The sequence below is a fragment of the Protopterus annectens genome, chromosome 8.part0, assembly GCF_019279795.1.
Source record: "Protopterus annectens isolate FY-2018-M chromosome 8.part0, PAN1.0, whole genome shotgun sequence".
In the NCBI taxonomy this organism is placed as follows: Eukaryota; Metazoa; Chordata; order Ceratodontiformes; family Protopteridae; genus Protopterus; species Protopterus annectens.
In genome coordinates, this window is record NC_056741.1 from 254,168,708 (window position 1) to 254,187,380 (window position 18,673).

Below are 18,673 nucleotides of genomic sequence, written 5' to 3' on the forward strand. Positions count from 1 at the left end.
TGTTCCTACGGAATGTAAATTCTGTCTAGTCTAGCCCAGTTTTGTATCTTGGGGAATATATGTAAATTCACTCCAAACTCCTAGTACTGAATTCACATCTTCCATGCCAAATATGTTCATAAATTTCTTCAAATTATACCCTGCTTTATTATATTTTCTCTTCTGGGCCTCCCAGACACATCTTCACTGCTGCAAATTAAATTCTATCCCTAGCCTAAAAGTAATATTCCTTGCTGAAAACTGATTATTTCTCTCAGAAATTTTTTGAGCTCCATTATAGCAGTTTTAGGTGGAATATAAATACATGTCAGTGTAATCCTCCTCCCTTGCCAATAGCCCCCTTAGTACTACAAATCTACCAATATTATCTTTTTATTCTCTTCTATCACTGTTGGAGCTTCTCTTGCAGTTAATATAAGCAATCCTCTTTTCCTTTGTCCCAGGTATTCTGCTGAATAACCATCTTGCAAATCTTTCTTTCTGAAATTCACATGTTCAGTTCTTGCCAAGTATGTCTCCTATACCATAACTATTTGTACTCTACATTTTAATATAATTCACTACTCTTTTTTTTTAGCATTTATCTGTGAGGCTATTGAACATCATTGTATTAAAAGGTTATTATTCCCACCTTTTATGTATAACATTTTTTGTTAAATGTCTAGTTCTAGCTTTTGTGTTACATGCATACACTGTTTGGCAAGTTGAACTTGTATACATTTGTGTCTTGTCATATCCATTTGTGCCTATGTCACGTCTTACAAAAAAAGTTTTGTTTTATTGAAAGCCCTCATACAAAAACACAAACACACCTGAAATACCCCACTAAAACCTATTAGCTTAACAATACAAATATTGAGGTTTTACCCTCCTAATAGGAACAAATGTCCCAAACTAACAGACACACTCATAGTCCTGAGTTAACCTAAAAGAAAGGTTATCCATGCTAGGACACATGGCGCAGCCTGTGCTTCAGTTAAGTGCTGTCTGGATTTCTGTTATCTTTATAGGTCTCCCAGCTGGGAAAACAGCTGCATGCTTTCAGAGAACATTATCTCCTAGCCAATTTCTTTTTTTTAGCCAATTTCTCTTTATCAGATTGCCTCCATGAAGATATGAGGACCAAGTGCAGAACTGCCACTAAGCATACATTTATTTGTTAGAAAAAAGCCTTATAATATTCAATATTTTTCTCATTTACTTGCTTTCTCTTAAAACATGTTACTAGATCAAACCAAGGGCCCCAATCCAGTCACCTCTCCCATGCAAGAATGAGAAAAAGCACATTTTTTTTTTCTTTTGTCATGATCTTTTAACCGGACTTTTCTTCTTCTTCTTCTTCCTTTTTTTACATTGCAGTGCCTACATTTCTTAAAACTTACCAAGGAGAAAGAGAGAAGAAGGGAGAAAAAAAAGAAAAGCAGGCGCACTTGTTTACAATATTATCCCCATTACACTTAAAAATGACTGAGAAAACTTTATAGCATGCAAAGAAAATCATGCACTATAAAAATAGAACTATTAAGAAATAATTCTGTTTTACTTACAGTTAACTTTTTCCCTCCTCTCCCCCAAGTATCTTCTGAACATTAATGGCATGAAGGAGGGCATATTCTTTATAGTCCCCCCACAAGTCCAACAAATTCCAATATTTCCAGATGTTCTTGTTCTGTCATATTTCACAAATATAATTATTGCTTTGAAATCCCCATTTGTCAATTTCAAAGTTACTGGTTTTATTCCTGTTCATCTCCATCTCCCAAATCCTGTTTCTGCTTTATTTCTAATGTACTCTTGATTCTTCTAGTCAACTCTCATGCTCCCTTCTTGTCTCCAGCATTTTCCATTGAAACAGTGGAAAAGGTTTCACTAGCACAGTTTCTCTGTGATCTTTATTACCTTAAGAACAAAAAACAGAATCTTCTTCAGTTTCACAGCTCACTTTTTGTTGGACAAACTTTTGTATTTCCTCCTTAGCATGTACTTCAACAAAAATGATTTTGTCCCTCCAGGGAAGAATATTTTGAAGATAGCTGGGCACAGCAGTTTGAATCTCATGCCTGCTTTTTGACATTCCTTAACTAACTGAATACATTTCCTCCTTTTCTGCCTGGTGTACAATGAATAATCATTCTCCAAAAACACTCTGCTGTCTCCCACTTTTAGTACTTTGTTCTTCTGCCACAGCTTTGTAGCATCAACTCCTTCTGCTGGTAGGACTGTATCTTTACTATTAAAGGTCTAGGTTGCTTTCTCATAGCCAGTTTTGGAGCATACACATGATGTACCCTTTCAGCTAACAACTTCTGCTGTGGAATACCAGTCCAGATGCTTATTTCTGCTTTTATAAAATGAATACAATCCGTTCCTTTCAGCTTCTCTGGAACAGCAGAAAATCTCAGATTTTCCCTATGTGTTCTGTCCTCTAATTGTATTATTATTTTTAAACATCTCTTCCTGAGCAGTCTCAAATTCAGGCAGCTTTTTTTTTTCATTTCAACCTCTGATATTTGCAGTTTTATCACCTTATCTGAATATCTGCTTATAGATTATTCCATTTTTCCAGCCTTTTGTTATTTGAGTTGATATAGTTCATCAGTGTTTCATTTATTTTAACAAGGTTTATGTGGAGTTGTCCTATACTTTCCTCTGGGTCACTGGAAGTCATGTCTGAAGCTTGCACTGCTTGTTGCTGAACAGCTGCAGAACTTTTCCCAGTCAGTGTTTTTCCTCACCTTTTGTAGCTGTTTTTCTTTCAGGTCTGCTGTATTTCTTTTTTCTTGGCATCCAGGCAGTGTACTTACTAGCCAATTACTGAACTTTACCCAGAAACACAAATATGTACTGGCCTTATCTGCTGACTTTCTGTTTTCACACTAGGAGAGCTAGAATTAAGCTGTTACTCAATGTGCAGACATCTTGGAAGTCTCAACTTCTCCTCTTGTTGATAAAAATATAATGACTTGTATATAAAACTAAAGGACTAAAATATTTTCACTGCTTCTGTGATGCCCCTGCACTGGCCTAGTGATCAAGGAGCCCCAATCCTCACCACTGGCAACAGCTAAGGGGTGTACACACTGGGATGACAAGCACATGCAGAAAAGTGCAATTTCCCTTAAGAGAACACAGACACCACAGTCAGTCTGGGGCTGGTTTCTGCCTCTTTCTCCAGATCCCCAATAAGACTCCCCACTGGCATAGCTATAGGGTTGAGATTTCCGCTTAGTGGCCAAGCCAAAACCTCCAGCACCCTCTCTGTCCAACCAGTGCTTTGTGTCCCTGCCCAAGTAGCTGACATGCACACACTTTGAGGTTTGATTTATATGCAAACACACACACACACACACACACACACACACACACACACACACACACACACACACACACACACACACACACACATACACTCCTGGGAAAGGCTGGCACAGGTTTACTATCCCCTTCTGCACAGACTATAAGGTAGTTTCCACTGCCAACAACCACTCTTAATAGCTACTTTTAAGGCTCTTAACAAAGGGTTTCCAATCTTACTGTGCAATGTTACTATTAATCCAAATGGTAGTCTGACCAAGAGCAAGGCTATTTAGGAGGGGCCTGTACAGTGTCACCAAATACATATGCAAGTACTCTAAGAGCTTAAATATGTCTCACAAACATCAGGTACAAAGATAGGTTTAAATATATTTAATAATAAATAATAAAAGAACAACACAATACTCAGTAAATCAACACAGTGACTTCAGAGTTCAACATCCCAAGGAATATTTTAAAATAACATTGCAGGACAGTCTCATATAAATACAGAAAACATCTAAATTAATATTTACTATATTACTAACTATATCTAAAAGAGATACTATGCCCTACATCTTACTTGCAGCAAGGCAAGTGTAGATGATGGTGATGATGAGTGGATGTTCTTGCTAGGTCCAAGACAAAATACAAAATGCCCAGTCTCTCTCTGAGAGAGTTCTTAAATTAATATCAAATATTACCACTGGGTTAGTTTGGATGACATCACTTTTTGTCACCTGACGTAAGTCCCCAAGCTAAACCCCCATTGTAGTATTTGACATCTCTTTGTGAAAAATATATAGCCTTCAGATGTTTGTAGTTGCTAGAAGGCAAAAAACAATAAAACACTTACAAAACAATGCAGAAGGCACCCTAGTTTTAGACATCCTGTCTCCTTGCTGCATCAAAACTAACTTTTATAACACAATCATAGAACAATTTGATTTCCACTTATTTTCTGAAAGTTTGCAAGTTAACTCTGTATGTTCCAGTTTCTACTATTAAAACATACATTTGCACAGGTATAGTTTATATACATTTCTGTTCTTTTCCAGTAGGGTACACTGTGGACACATTCTTGAAGCTCAGTACTGTACAAATCCTGCTCAACACACACTTCTGTACCAGTAGTTTAATATACACATAACATACAGCTCTAATACATTTGGTAACACAAGCAACTGCATCATGCTGGTATTCACAAATGACATATAACTATTTACAAAATTCCAGATAGCTGGGCTGGCAGTGTCTCCTTTTGTTACATTTCTGTATAAATCATATCAATATTCTCAAATGACATATAATTATTTACAAAATTCCAGCTAGCTGGGCTGGCAGTATTTCCCTTGTGTCACTGCTTCTATCTTACCATCTACATCTATAAAGAAGAGCTTCCAGTTTCTGAGTTTTTCTATAATCTTTTTAGTCTCTTCCCACATATTCTTAGCTGCCATAACAGAATACTATTGAATCCATATTTCTAAATGCTTCATCTTATTCTGTCCTCATAAATATGGATATTGCTGAACCAGTCTGTGTAGGTATATACTTTACAGCTATAGCCTTTGCTTTATCTTCATTAATTTTATAACCTGAGAAGACTTGACACTGTCTCAATATGTTCCACAGCACCGAGATTACCTTTTCTGGATTCATCATGTCAAAATAATGTCATCTGCAGATAAAGCCAACTTTTCTTGATTACCATGCCAATTATAACCTTGTATTTATGAGTCCTTTATTTTCTTTGCTAATGGCTCTAAATATAAAGCAAATAACAAAGGGAAAAGAGGACTCCCCTGCCTGGTCCCTCTGTTTAAACACAACTTATCAGAGATGAACCCTCCCACTTTAATTCTTGCCTCAGATCCATCATACATTCTCCTAATAAATCCTATTATTGTGACAGGGTTTCTCAAATGTTTCCATTGCCTTACTCATAAAATCCCAGCTTGCTCTGTCAAATGCGTCTTCTGCATCAAGACCTATTAGCAACAGTGGTATTTTCTTACAATCTGCCTCTCTCTGTATCGTTGTTGTTCTAATAATGTTGTGAAATGTTTGCCACCCTTCCACAAAACCACATTGATGTATAGTATTTATTTATTTATTCATTACCTTTGTCAACTGGGTAGTGTCTGACTGGGCAATGGAATCCATTTTCAGTGGAGACCCGGGAAGAAACGCTCCACATATTTATCAATTTTGGCAATACCTTTGCCAATCTTTTAGCTAGTATAGATATAAACACTTTGTAATCATTGTTTACAATTGAAATGGGTCTATATGAAGTTGAGTCTGATTTGTCTTTACTGTGTTTAGGTAATATAGCCACCACGGCTTTCCTCTAAGATATTGGTGTTGAGTCTTATCTACCACTAACCTTGCTATGATTAAGTCTTCCATAAATATTTCCATTTGTGCTCTTTCTTTATTTCCACATTTCTCTTGCATTATACAAATTTTTGTAAAATTTCCAAAATAGTTCTAAGATGTCTACAGGATCCCTGGTTATTTTTCTTGTTATAGGCTCCCTATGTTTAGGAACCCTTTCTACTTTCTGTTGCCTAAGCTATTCTGCTTAAAATGTGTGTGCCCTGGGGTTACTACAAAAAAGTTGCTTAACATAAACTCATGTATATTATCCAGATATTCGCTTATTTTCCCTTTAGCACTGTGCATTTGTACCTCATCTTGATCTGTAAAATTGCCCTTATTCTGCAGTATTTAACGCTTGTTGGCCCCTGTAATTCCTACTACTTCTTAACCCTATCTCTTTATCTTTTATTTCTACCCTATTTTAAACTCCATTTTTATTTTATCCCACTCTCTAACTATAATTTCTGAAGATGTCTTGCCTAAAGAATTTCCAATACCCATTCCTTAAATTCCCTCTTTTTAACAGGTAGGTGGGAAAGTGTCAATGTCTCATTTTTACTTCATTACTCTGCATTTTTTGTCTTGATCTGATATAGTTATTGGATGTGTGTTTATGCTTTCAATTAAATGTACATGTTCCTATGAAATATAATTTCTATCTAGTCTAGCCCATTTTGTGTACCCTGAGAAACATGTAATTTATGCCCATGTTCCTACCACTAAATTCAGATCTTCAATGCCAAATATTTTCAAAATTCTTTTTCCAGAAATCTATCCTCCTTTGTTATATTATTTGTTATATTATCCTTTCTGGGTCCCCTTTATACATCTTCACTATTGCAAATCAAGTTCCATTTCCCACCTATATGTAATATTCCCTACTGAAAGCTGATTATTTCACCAAAAAATGTTTTAAAACTCCATAACAGCAGTTTTTAGTGGAATATAAATACATGCCAGCATAATCCTCCTCCATTGCCAATAGCCTCTTACTACCACAAGTATACTATTAATATCTCCTCCCCTTTGTTTTCACTATTAGAGCAATTATTATAATTACTCCCATTTTCCTTTATTTGTCAAATTCACATGCTCATTTCTTTCCTAATGTGTCCCCTTCAGCGTTGCTATTTGCACTCTGCAATTTTTAACATAATTCAATACTATTTCCTTTTTGTGTATACCTGTAAGGCTATTTATGTTCTAAGATAATATGAATGGTGTAGCCATTATGACAAAAAGCTATTGTTCCCATGTATTTTACATGTCTTTTTTTAATGTTTACTTCCAACATCCATGTTACATGCACACACTAATGTATGACAGGATGATCTTTTTTTTACAATTGTTTCTTCTCATCTCCATTTGAACCTGTGTCACATTTTTCAAGACTTTTTGTTTTAATTAAAATCCTTAAACAAAAACAAAATACATGTTCGGAACACCCCCATCCCCAATTAACTTAGAACAAACATGCAAAACTATGTACAGCTTCAAAACTGAAGTTTAACCCTCCAGTATGGAACAATTTCCCCAAATCGACAGCTGAGCCCACAGACATTACTTAACCTAAAATTAAGGTTACCCCCCATGCTGAAGTGCATGCTGCAGCCTATGTTCCTACTTATGTGGATTACTGTCTATTCTTTTCTTATCCATATTCCCCTCCCAGAAATGAAAAATAGCTTTTTAGAAGATATTAACTTTTACACCTAAGAAAAAGAGTGCTGGTTATCTTTAAATAATACTAAATTGTACACTGTTGTATCACATGCATTAAAGTGTTGAGGGTGTCAGACAGGCTACTATCTCTGATTCACTTCCCATAACTTCAAAATTTATTTTTCACTGACCTGCTTCACACTGTATCTTTAACTTTTGGATTTCACTCAGCAAAGACTGTGCATAACTCTCAAGATTAATTGTTTGCACCTGTAGACAGCTTCTCTTCATGTAAAAGTAGCCAGCAATTAATCTATACATTTCACTCAGAGCTGACTGTACAACTGCCTTCAGCTGCAGACTTCTTGACTCCCACTGACCATTTGCTAATGAAAAAAACAAGCTAATATCTTGCAGATGTAAGAAACTTAGCATTTTTCATGGCATTCATCATTTTTACTTATTTTTCAAGTCTACTTGCTTAGAAAAAAACACTTGTTTATAGCTTAAGCTAAGGTCATCATCTAGACAGTCACCCTTGTAAAAATAAGAGAAAATGTCTTAATTCTACATATAATATAGTCAGTGCATTTTTACATGCCATGCCAACCTCATAAACCCAATATCACAGCATGTTAACTTTAAACTTGCTTTAGTCCAGCCTTTTTTCTCTTGTTATACTGTAAAGCTTATATTTTTACAATCAAAAAATTACTTGTTTACTATAATATATTTAATTCATTTAACAGTCATAAAAAAGACTCCTTCCACATTTATAATTCTCCTGACTACACACTACACAAAACTGCTTTACTACATATAACACTCAGTTTATATCATGAAACGTGTTATACAAATACTAGTAAGAACTAAAATTGTTTTACTTGCAGTTACTTTTTTCCCTTTTAGTGTCCTAAACATTAATGATATGAAGTGGTGTAAATGCCTTTCATTCCCCTCACAAGTTTAAGAAAGTCAACAAAAGTCCAATCTTTCTCAGCCACTTTTTCTTGTAAAGCCATATTTCACAAATGTGATTGTTGCTCTATAATCTTAAATGTATTCACCAGTTTCAGTGTTGCTGTTCTTCTTCTTGTTTATCTCCATCTCCCAACCCCAGTCTCTGGTTCAAGTCCAAGGTATTCCTGATTCATCCAGTCAACTCCTGTGTTTTTGGAACATTGGAAAAGGTTTTCACTGGCAAAGTTTCTCTATGGGCTTTATTTTCAGAAGAATGAAAATCACAGTCTCCTTCTATTTGATGTCGCATTTTATTTTGAAAAAACTCTTTTTTTCTCCTAAGCCTCTTCTGCACCAAAAAATGACTTTGATCCTCTAGGAAAAAATATTCTAATGACACTTGCCTTCTGACTTTTGCTGACTGCTGGCATAAATTTGCTTCTCTTCTGCTTGGTGTACAGCAAATAATCATTTTCTACAAATACTTTACTCCCTCTAGTTTTTACTACTTTGCCCGTCTGCCAAAGTTTTGTCAGGATCAACTCCTTATGCTCATTATGATTACATGTTTACTAATACTGGTCTTAGCTGCTTTCACATGGCCATGTTTGGAGCATACGCACAGTGTGCCCTGTCAATTAACAAATCCTGCTGTGGAATACCAGTCCAGTTGCTTATCTGTGCTTTCATAAAATGAATACAGTCTGTTCCTTCCAATTTCTCTGGTAGAGCAGAAAATCTTTTTTTTTCTGTGTTCTCTGTTCTCTAACTCTCCAATTTTATGAAACAGCTCTTCATGAGCAGTCTCATACTCAACCAGCCTTTTCTTCACTTTAGCCTCTGATTTTTGCAGTTTTATCATTTCATCTGAATAGCTGTTTAAAGCTTCTTCCATTTTTGTCCAGCATTTTGTTATTTGAGTTTATATACTCCTTCAATGTTTCATTTATTTTAATCAGTTCTGAGCACATTGAGTTATTTTTGCTCTAAATTATTGGAAGTCATCTCTTGTAACAAAGCTAAAGCTTGAACTGCTTTTTTCTGAAAAGCAGCAGGATTCTTCCCAGTCTGTTTTCTCTTCACTTTTTGTAGTTGATGTTCTTTCAGCATTTCCAAGTTTCCTAAACTGTCAGACTTACTAGCCCTTATATCTCAATTTCTTTTTTTACACTGGGAGAGCTGAAGTTAAAATGTTGATCATTGTGTAGCCATCTTGGAAGTTTGATATATTCATTGTTAAACATTTTTAATAAATAACAATAGTAAATAAACATTAAATCATATTAATTCATAAAATTATTTTTTTGCAGTTATGATGTAACAGTTACTATTCATGCTGTGAGCTTCCTAGTTGAAGTTGTTAGCAAGTGTTCCACATTTATTTTACTTCTTTGTTCTATATTGTGATAGGCAGTGTTCCACATTTTGGAGATGGAATGTTGACAAGTTTGTATGAGGTCCAAAATCAAAACTGAAGGCTGAGAAATGTATAAGGGACAATGGTCTAAATCATGGACAGGTTTTAAATATTGCTGTTATATACTTAGTTACTAGAGTAAGATGTTTTGCATTAGAGTGCATTTTGTGAAGAATATAAAACATGTAACTGAAATGTCTACCATTTTAAGAGCTGTGCTGTAATCCTTATCAGTTTGCCAGAACACCACAAATTATACAAGGAACATAACAGAAATAAAAGGCAAAAAACAATGACATTCTATGAAGGCTGGGACTTAATATTACATCTCCATGATCTCGGGGACACTAGGGTTAAAACTTTGCTGTTTACAGATGATGTTCTCCTCTAGCCTTTAAGTAACTGAGATCTCCAGCATGATCTGGTCATGATGACTATATCAGCTTGTTTGGGAATGTCTAGGGATCTCCCAGGATGAGCTGGAGGTTGTTGCTGGCAATAGGGAAGTCTGGTCTATCCTTCTCAGTTTGTTACCACCACAGCCCATCATTAAGACCAGTGATTTAGAAGCTGGATAAATGAATGACTTATATGCAGTTATCTTGTGGTGAGACTTATTTTATTAGGCAAGAATTGAGTACATTTTACATATTTGTTTTCGCTAGTCAAATACATACACACTTACAAAAACACACACACACACACACACACACACACACACACACACACACACACACACACAAACATATATGAAATACCTGTGTGTATACAGTGTATTTTACACACACATATATCCTTGCAAATATACAAATATAGCATAATGCATTAACAAAATAAAACTGTGATGCATGCCACATATGTCTTTACTGTTAGTTATGTATATCTTTTTAAACATATAACCATAACAGGCCATAAATATGTTTTCCCATTGAAAGGCCAACAGCAACATTTCCAAATACATTTTGTAATATTATTCTCACCGACCCAGTGTTCTGCTGCAGGCCTCAGTCTCCTGACATCTTCCTCAGTTCTTGTGTATTACTGGCTCTTGCAGCTGTGTCTGTCCACTGTTGACTTTTCATGCTTTCCTTTGTACTGAAGGCAGTAGGAGTTGCTGACTCAAAGTCTGATGATGCATGCTTACTGACAGAGACAAACCAGTTATAAAGAAGGCATTTTCCTTCAAGTCATAGACAATATACAATGTTTATTCTTATTTCTTCCACCGTACTGGCAATCTGACAGCATTGGAGTTGTACAAATTAGGTAGCTGCCTCTTTGTAGGGGTTAGGGAGATAAGGTATGGTTGCTGTGCAGCAGACAGCAGTTACATAGGATCATAGGAGGTTACTAGGCTATTGGCCCTAAGGCCTCTACAAGCCTAGCCATGTTATATCCTTGTTCCCTTATATAGTCTATGTTTGCATGCAAATCTAAGACCAGCATCAGCTGCCCCTGCCTAAAAGGGTCATAGGTGACCCCCCCCCCCAGTGTAAATTTATGGTTTCCCATCCAAATGTGCAGGTTATGCTTAAATATGGTCATTGAGGATCTATGTTTTACATGAATTGGGAGTTTGTTCCAGAGGATTGACAACCTCTGAGAGACATATATCTCTCTCCAGCATGTCCTGTTAATATCTCAGGCTAGGTTAAAATCCCTGGAGCAAGTGAATCTTGTCCCATTGGATTTGTGGATGTGCAGCAACTAAATAAAGGCAGTGTCTGGGACTGTTCTGTAGGCCAGGCACAAGCAGTCTATATGATATTGAGTAAAGTGATAGCGCCTTCAGTCTGTCCTTTTAGGTCATGTGTTGTAGGCCCTGAATTTTCTTAGTGAGAAACCTCTGAGGTCTCTCCAGTTGCTGAATATGTCTGGTGAGATACATACAGAAGAGAGCACTGTACTCTATTATTGGTCTGATGAGAGCAGAGTACAGGGGAGTTATAACCTCCTTAGCTTTGGATGCTATACCCTTGCCTATGAGGTGTGCAGTGTAGAAGGTATTCCCTACTACAGTGGACACCTGATGATCAAAATTAAGGCTGTTGTCAACTTGCATTGCCAAATCTCTCACCACTAGATTTGAACTTAGTGGGGTATTATTAATGCTGTAATAAGCAGGGGTTTCTCCTTTGCCAAAGGGGATGATAATGCAGTTTTTTTTTGTGTTTAGTTTAAGTCTGTGGCTTTGAGACCAATCATTTGTCTGTGGTAGCCCATTATGCAGTATGTTGACATCTTTGGGGGATTCGATGACTGCACCCAGTTTGCATTCATCATCAAACAAGGTAAACCATAGGCCATATATTTTCACATGAACTTCTGAAAAACAGATACCACACAGTAGTGGGCATAGCACAAATCCTTGTGGAACTCCACTGGTAACAGGTCTGTTAGTAGAGGTGGCATCCCCAATTTTGACTGTATGTGTTCTGTTTGTGAGACAGTTGGCAACCCATCTTATAGGTTCATAGGTTCATAGGTTCATACTAGGCTATCTGCCCGAGGGCATTTACAAGCCTAGCCCATAGTTTTGTGGCTTACGCCACCCCTTTAGTATGGGGAACTATACCCATTATTTTGCTGTGCCTCTGTCGAGCAGTGACACTGAGGTAATCCCTGGGGTATATCTGCGATCTCCCATCCATTGGTCAAGATTTCTCTTGAACAAGGCCAGCGAGGTGCTCTGCCTCACATATACCGGGATTTTATTCCACAGCATAGGGAGTCTTTGGGTGATGAATCTATCCCTCCAGCACGTCCTATTAATAGCCATGTCGAGGTTTAAGTCTCCGCCCTTGTGGCTCTGATGGATCTAGATTTTTGAGGTGAAGCATATTCATCAAATCTGGGTTTGACATGGCCTTGTATGTCAGGCAAAGGTCACCTCTGAGCAAGCGTGGCGACTGAATAGAGCTGGAGTTCTTTCAGTCGGGCAGTATAGGACAGATGTTTGAGACCCTTTATCCTTTTGGTGAGGAACTTTTGTGGCCTCTCCAGCTGCTGCAAGTGTCGGGTCAGATACATTCCGAATGGGGCATTGTACTCAATCATTGGTCTGATGAGTGATGAGTATAGGGAGACTATGACCTCCCTTGATCTAGATGAGAATCCCTTCATGATAAGGTGGGCAATGTAGAAGGTCTTCCTAACTACTTTAGCTACATGGGTGTTGAATGACAGACTACTATCAACCTGGGTCCCCAGGTCCCTGATAACTTCTTCTGTGCTCAGTGGATTGCCACCTATTTGGTAGCTAGGGGTAACCTTGTTTTTCCCGAAGGGTATGACTATGCATTTTTGGCATTTAACTTTAGGCCGTGGCTCTGGCACCAGTTATCCGTTTCTGTGAGACCCTTCTGAAGGATATCTGTGTCAGATGTGTTTTCTACTATGGCGCCCAGTTTGCAGTCATCTGCAAACTTTGTCAGCCATAACCCTCCTGTGTTTGCTTGTACTTGGAAAAGTAGATGCCAAACAAGAGTGGGCCCAGGACTGAGCCCTGTGGTACACCACTTGTGACAGGCTTTGAGTCTGACATGGCGCCAGCAACTCTGACCCTGTGGGTTCTGTCACTCAGCCAGTTTGCAACCCATCTTGTGATGTATGGGTTAACATTTAAGCTGATGAGTTTTTCAATGATACCCGAGTGGGGTATTGTATCGAAGGCCTTCGCCAGATCGAGGTAGGCTGTATGGACTGCCTTTCCCTCATCAATGGCTTTGGTGACTGTTTCAAAAAGTCAACCAAGTTTAGAAGGCATGATCTGCCTTTGACAAAGCCAAACTGGGATGGATCCAAAGTCTGCAAATTCCCTATGTCTTTATTTATGAGATCCATTATGATCCTCTCCATGGCTTTGCAGATAAGGCTTGTCAAGCTAATGGGCGGTAATTTCCAGGGTCGGTGGAGGCACCGCCTTTGTGAAGTGGGACCACAGTTGCAGTGCGCCACTCCTGGGTGCGTATCCAGAGGTAAGACTATGATTAAACAGCTGTCCTAGCTGTGGGTTTAATTCCTCGTTGAGTTCGTGGAGCACACAGCCGGGGACACCATCAGGTCCCATGGATGCTGTGTTTTTTGCTTTGGAGAGAGCAGTTCTCACTTGAGCGTTGGAGATGTTTGGGGGGCTGCAATCGCTTGGTATAGATATCTCTCCTTTTGGGGGGGGGAGTTTGCACTGAACCTGTCAGCCAGTATGTTGGCAATGTCTGTAGGATCAGTAATCTTCACATCATTTTGAACTAGTTCTGAGCATATCTGGGAGTTTCCTCCCAGGTTTCTAACATAGCTAAAGAAGGCCTTATTATTGTCTTTTGAGTCTTTAGCTATTTTTCTCTCAAAATTTGCTTTGGATGATTTTATGAGAGCTCTTAGTTTTTTACTTATAGTGATCAAGGGTGTCTTACCTTTTAAGGATTTTGCTCTATCTTGTAGTAGCTTCCTCCTTTTGTTGTAGAGTTTGTTTATGGCTGGGGTCCACCAGACTGGACGCTTGCCTTTGGTACAAAGAGTCTTTGTTTTGCTTGGGATTGCCTTATCCATGCAGTCCTGTAGGTGCTGGTAGAAGGCATTTGTAAGTGATTCAGCGGCTTGAGTACTGTTTTCCGCCGCACGGGGGCCTTAAAGGAGACCACACTAGTCTTTAGAAGTGTGAAGTCGGATTTGGAGGAGTTCTTTACTGTGGTCTTTTTATTTCAGGTGGGGTGGGATGAGGACCTCCAGCGAGATTAGTTTGTGATCTGATCTCACCAGTGAGGGGTATACTTCCGGTGTTGAACATTGTGCTCCCATGTTCGTGATGATGAGATCAAGTATATTTTCTCCTCTTGTGGGGATGGTGACTAGTTGTTCCATGGCATTTGAGTTTATGAATTCCAGGAATTTTTGGGCTAGGGTGTTTGGGCTTGAGTAGTGTTCCCAGTCTATATTAGGGTAATTGAAGTCACCTAGTATGATGGTGTTTGGTGATACATTTATCCCTCTAGTGTTTTCAGGAAGGCCATGTGAGGTTCCTGAGTTTGTGAGGGTGGCCTGTAACATGCTACAATTTGCAGAGCAGTCTTGCCTATGGTTAATTGCACCTGGATGGTCTCCGATGCATCGTGCATTGCCACCAGTCTTGAGGTGTGGGTGTCCTTGATGAATATGGATACCCCCCCTCCTTTCTTGGTATTGTCCGGATTTTGGGGCCGGAACGCATGATAAGAGGTAAAACCTGATAGTGCTGGGGTGCTCTCAGGAGCCTTGAACCAGGTTTCTGTCACTGCACAGACATCGATGTTCTCCATACTGAGAAGGGCCTCGAGTGCGTGCATTTTGAGATTTAGACTTCTGGCATTGAGCAGCATTACCCTTAGTGATGTAAATGTTAATCCCGCAGCTGGGTGAGTTTCTCAATGATGCCTGAGTGAGGGATTGTGCCAAAGGCCTTGGCTAGGTCGAGATAGGCAGTGTGAATTGTTTTGCTTTCATCCAGGGCCTTGAAGACATTCTCAAAGAAGTCCATCAGGTTTAGCTGGCAAGATCTGCCCTTAACGAACCCAAACTGGGTCTGGTTAAGAGTTTGAAGCTCACCTATATCCTTGTTGATAAAGTCCATGATGATTCTCTCCATAGCCTTTCAGATAAAGCTGGTTAGGCTTATGGGTCTATAGTTCCTGGGGTTGGTTGAGGGGACCCCCTTTGTGCAAGGGGATTACAATTTCTGTTTTTCACTCAGCTGGAAGACTGAGATTGAAGAGCATGCTCAGTGGTTCTGCTAACTCCTGTTTTAGACCATTTACTAAGCGACCTGGGATGTTGTCCCAGACAGGCTGTGTTTTTGGCCTTGGAAAATGAAGCTTTGACCTGCTCTCTGGAGATACTAGGCAGAGGACTGGAGGCAGGTATGTTATGGGGTATGATTTGTGGGGACAGGGGGGTGAAGTTTTCACCAAACCTGTCTGTTACCAGGTTGGTGATGTCCTCAGGTTCAGCATAAGTGGTACCGTCCACAGCTAGTTCAGCACAAAGCTGGGCCTTCCTTTTTAGATTTTGGATGTAGCTAGAGAATGCTTTATGATTTTCCTTAGCTAGGGATGCTAATTTAGTTTCATAATTAGCTTTAGAAGACTTTACAAGACTTTACAAACTTTTTGTTTATGCTTTGGAGGGAGTTCTTCCTTTGCTGGGACTGTTTCCTCTTGTTTTTTTGACAGCAATTTCTTTCTCTTATTGTATAATTATGCTGGATGTCCAAAAGGGTGGCTAATTTTTTTGTGAGGATCTTGATTAGATTTGTTCCAGTATGGCTGAGTCTATATACAGGATATTTGTGTACACCTCATTACAGGGGTTATTGCTGTCAGTGTTGGCAGGGGGTCTAAAACTACTGATTTCATCGCTCAATAGGCAATAGTTTGCTTTAGAGAAATTGTTCAACTTTTTTGCTACTGAGGTGCGAGTGTTACTTTGAACGAGATAGATTTATGATCAGACTTTACCACAGTGGTTCCCACACATGGGGTGGTGCAGCAATCCCCCATGTTGGTGAACACTGTGTCATGGATGTTAGAGTCCCTTGTGGAGGTGCTATCTGCTCCACATCATCAGGAACATTTAGGCAATTGTGTTTGTGCTCATATATGTTACCCAATCGATGGAAGGATAGTTAAAATCACCCCTGACCAGGGTATTTGGCTGTACTGAGAGTAACTCAAGTTGATCCAGGTAGGCTGTATGGTTTTCGTGGTTCATGGTGGGGGACCTATAGCTAACAATGACGTGGAGGTGGGGGGGGTCTTTCCCACAGTTAGTTGGACTTGCAGTAACTGTAAGGAGTTGTACTGTTTAACCAGTCTAGAGGAGTACTTGTCTTTAATGAAGATGGATAGTCCTCCTCCCATGTTTTGTTTCACATTCATTTTGTGGTCTGAACGTGTGAAGGCATTATAGCACTGCATGGCCGGGGTACTCTCTAAGGCCTTGAACCATGTCTTTGTGACTGCATAGACATCAGCATCTTCCAGGGTGAGAAGTGCTTCAAGTGAATGCAGTTTCTGTTTTAGATTCATAGCATTAAGCAGCATAACCCTGAGTTTGTTTCTGGAGAATATTTTTATGTTGGGAATTTTGTTCTTATGACATTGCCTAAAAAAAGCAGTATGGGGAGGCAAGTATCTTTGCCGGCAACCTAAATCCTAGAGGTGACAGGTGAAGACTATCTCTGGCAAAGTAGTGTGGTCTGTAGACCATATCATCACAGGCTATCAGATACTGGATCCCCCTGGATTGACACCAGAAGCTAAGCCAGTTGTTGAAATCAATAATTTTGTGTTTGTACTGTGGAATCATCATAGGTGAGGGAAGAATACTGCTTAGGGTTAGGGACATACCTGCCTGAGAAATATAATCTGAAAGCTCCAACAAGTCTCTCTTCATATAGTGCAGTGAGGTATGTCTCAAGTCATTCACTCCAACATGGACTCTGACAGAGTCATAACAGTACTTGTTGACAGACTTGAGTCTGTGTGTGACTTGGCAGATCCTGGCATCAGACAGGCAGCTGACCATGACCTTCTCCTTGTCCAGGCTAGCGAGTGGGACATCTGTATGTCTCACTATAGAGTAGCCTATGACCAAGACATTTGGTTTAGATATGTTTTGCCTTAGGGGCTTACTGGGTGAGACACTGATGCATGTGTCATTATGTGCAGTGGGTGCTGTTGGGACTGTATTGTGTGCAGAAGGTTTACGCTTGGGAGGTCTTTGCTCTTTTGCTATATTTCTAGTAAGTACCTCCATGTAGGTGGATTTATGTGTTGTGTGTTTGGTACATGTGGGAGGTGGAGTGTGGGTACTGATAACCTGCTTGGTATTTGGTTTGTTATTATATGAGAGAGAGAGCATTGATTTAAGATTCATAGTATAGATACATCTCTCACATATTGTATTTGCTTGTTTCAGGAGTAGTAGATTGTCTGTATACATGAGGCAATTGTACATTGCCTCAGGATGTCCATGTCAATCAGGCTGGCTGGAGAAACGGTGGCAAACTGACCTTCCAGTATGTCAGATGTATAAGTGGTGGACGGTGGGCTAGGTGGACTAGGTTCTGCTGTAGAACTAGTAAAATCAGCTAATCTATGTATAAGTTTACGGGTAGAAACCTGCGCCGGTGCCTTAAAAAGTGGTTAAGTTCTGAGAAGCAAGGAAGCTTAGCAGGGTTCCCTAGAAGTTATCTAGGGAAATTTTTACTTTTTTAGCATTTGCGTCTATACACGGCACTGCTAACCCTGTAGCTTGGTATGCAGCTACAGGTAAACACTATGTTTAAATATCAGTTAAGTAAAACAGTTTTCAAACAATCCAACTAATAGAAAGCTTAAGACTGAGCCTTTTTTTAAACAAAAAACATCTTTATTAAGTTATTATGTATGACACAGGCAAACCTACATTTATATAAATGAAAATAAACCATAGCAACACAATCTCAGTTGCAAACATTATACATTACAAACCGTGCCGACACAACTATAGCTGCAAACATTGTACATCACTTTTAATATATCCAGTTATTGTCAGTCAACCATGATATAGCTCATTCACATCCTGCCTTCTTTTAAACATTGTTCCTCCTCTGCATGTATTGATCCCATGTTTCCCATTTTTTTCCTATGTAATTTTCTCCTACCCTTTTCTAAAGATCCCAATTGCAGTTGTTTTATCTCTGTTACTATCTTCTCTCCTTCTAGTATAATTGGTTTAGACTTGATTTCCATTTTCTAGTAATTGCTTTTTTATCAGCCATCATAATTACATTTAGTAAGTCCTTAATATGTCTTAGCAATTCCGATTCTGTATCATAACTCAAAAAAAATCACTTCTGTAGATATTCCAATTTGCTCACCCAGCATCTCCAACAGAGCAGTCTGCAGGGAATCTTTAAAATCGGCCAAGTCAATACACTCT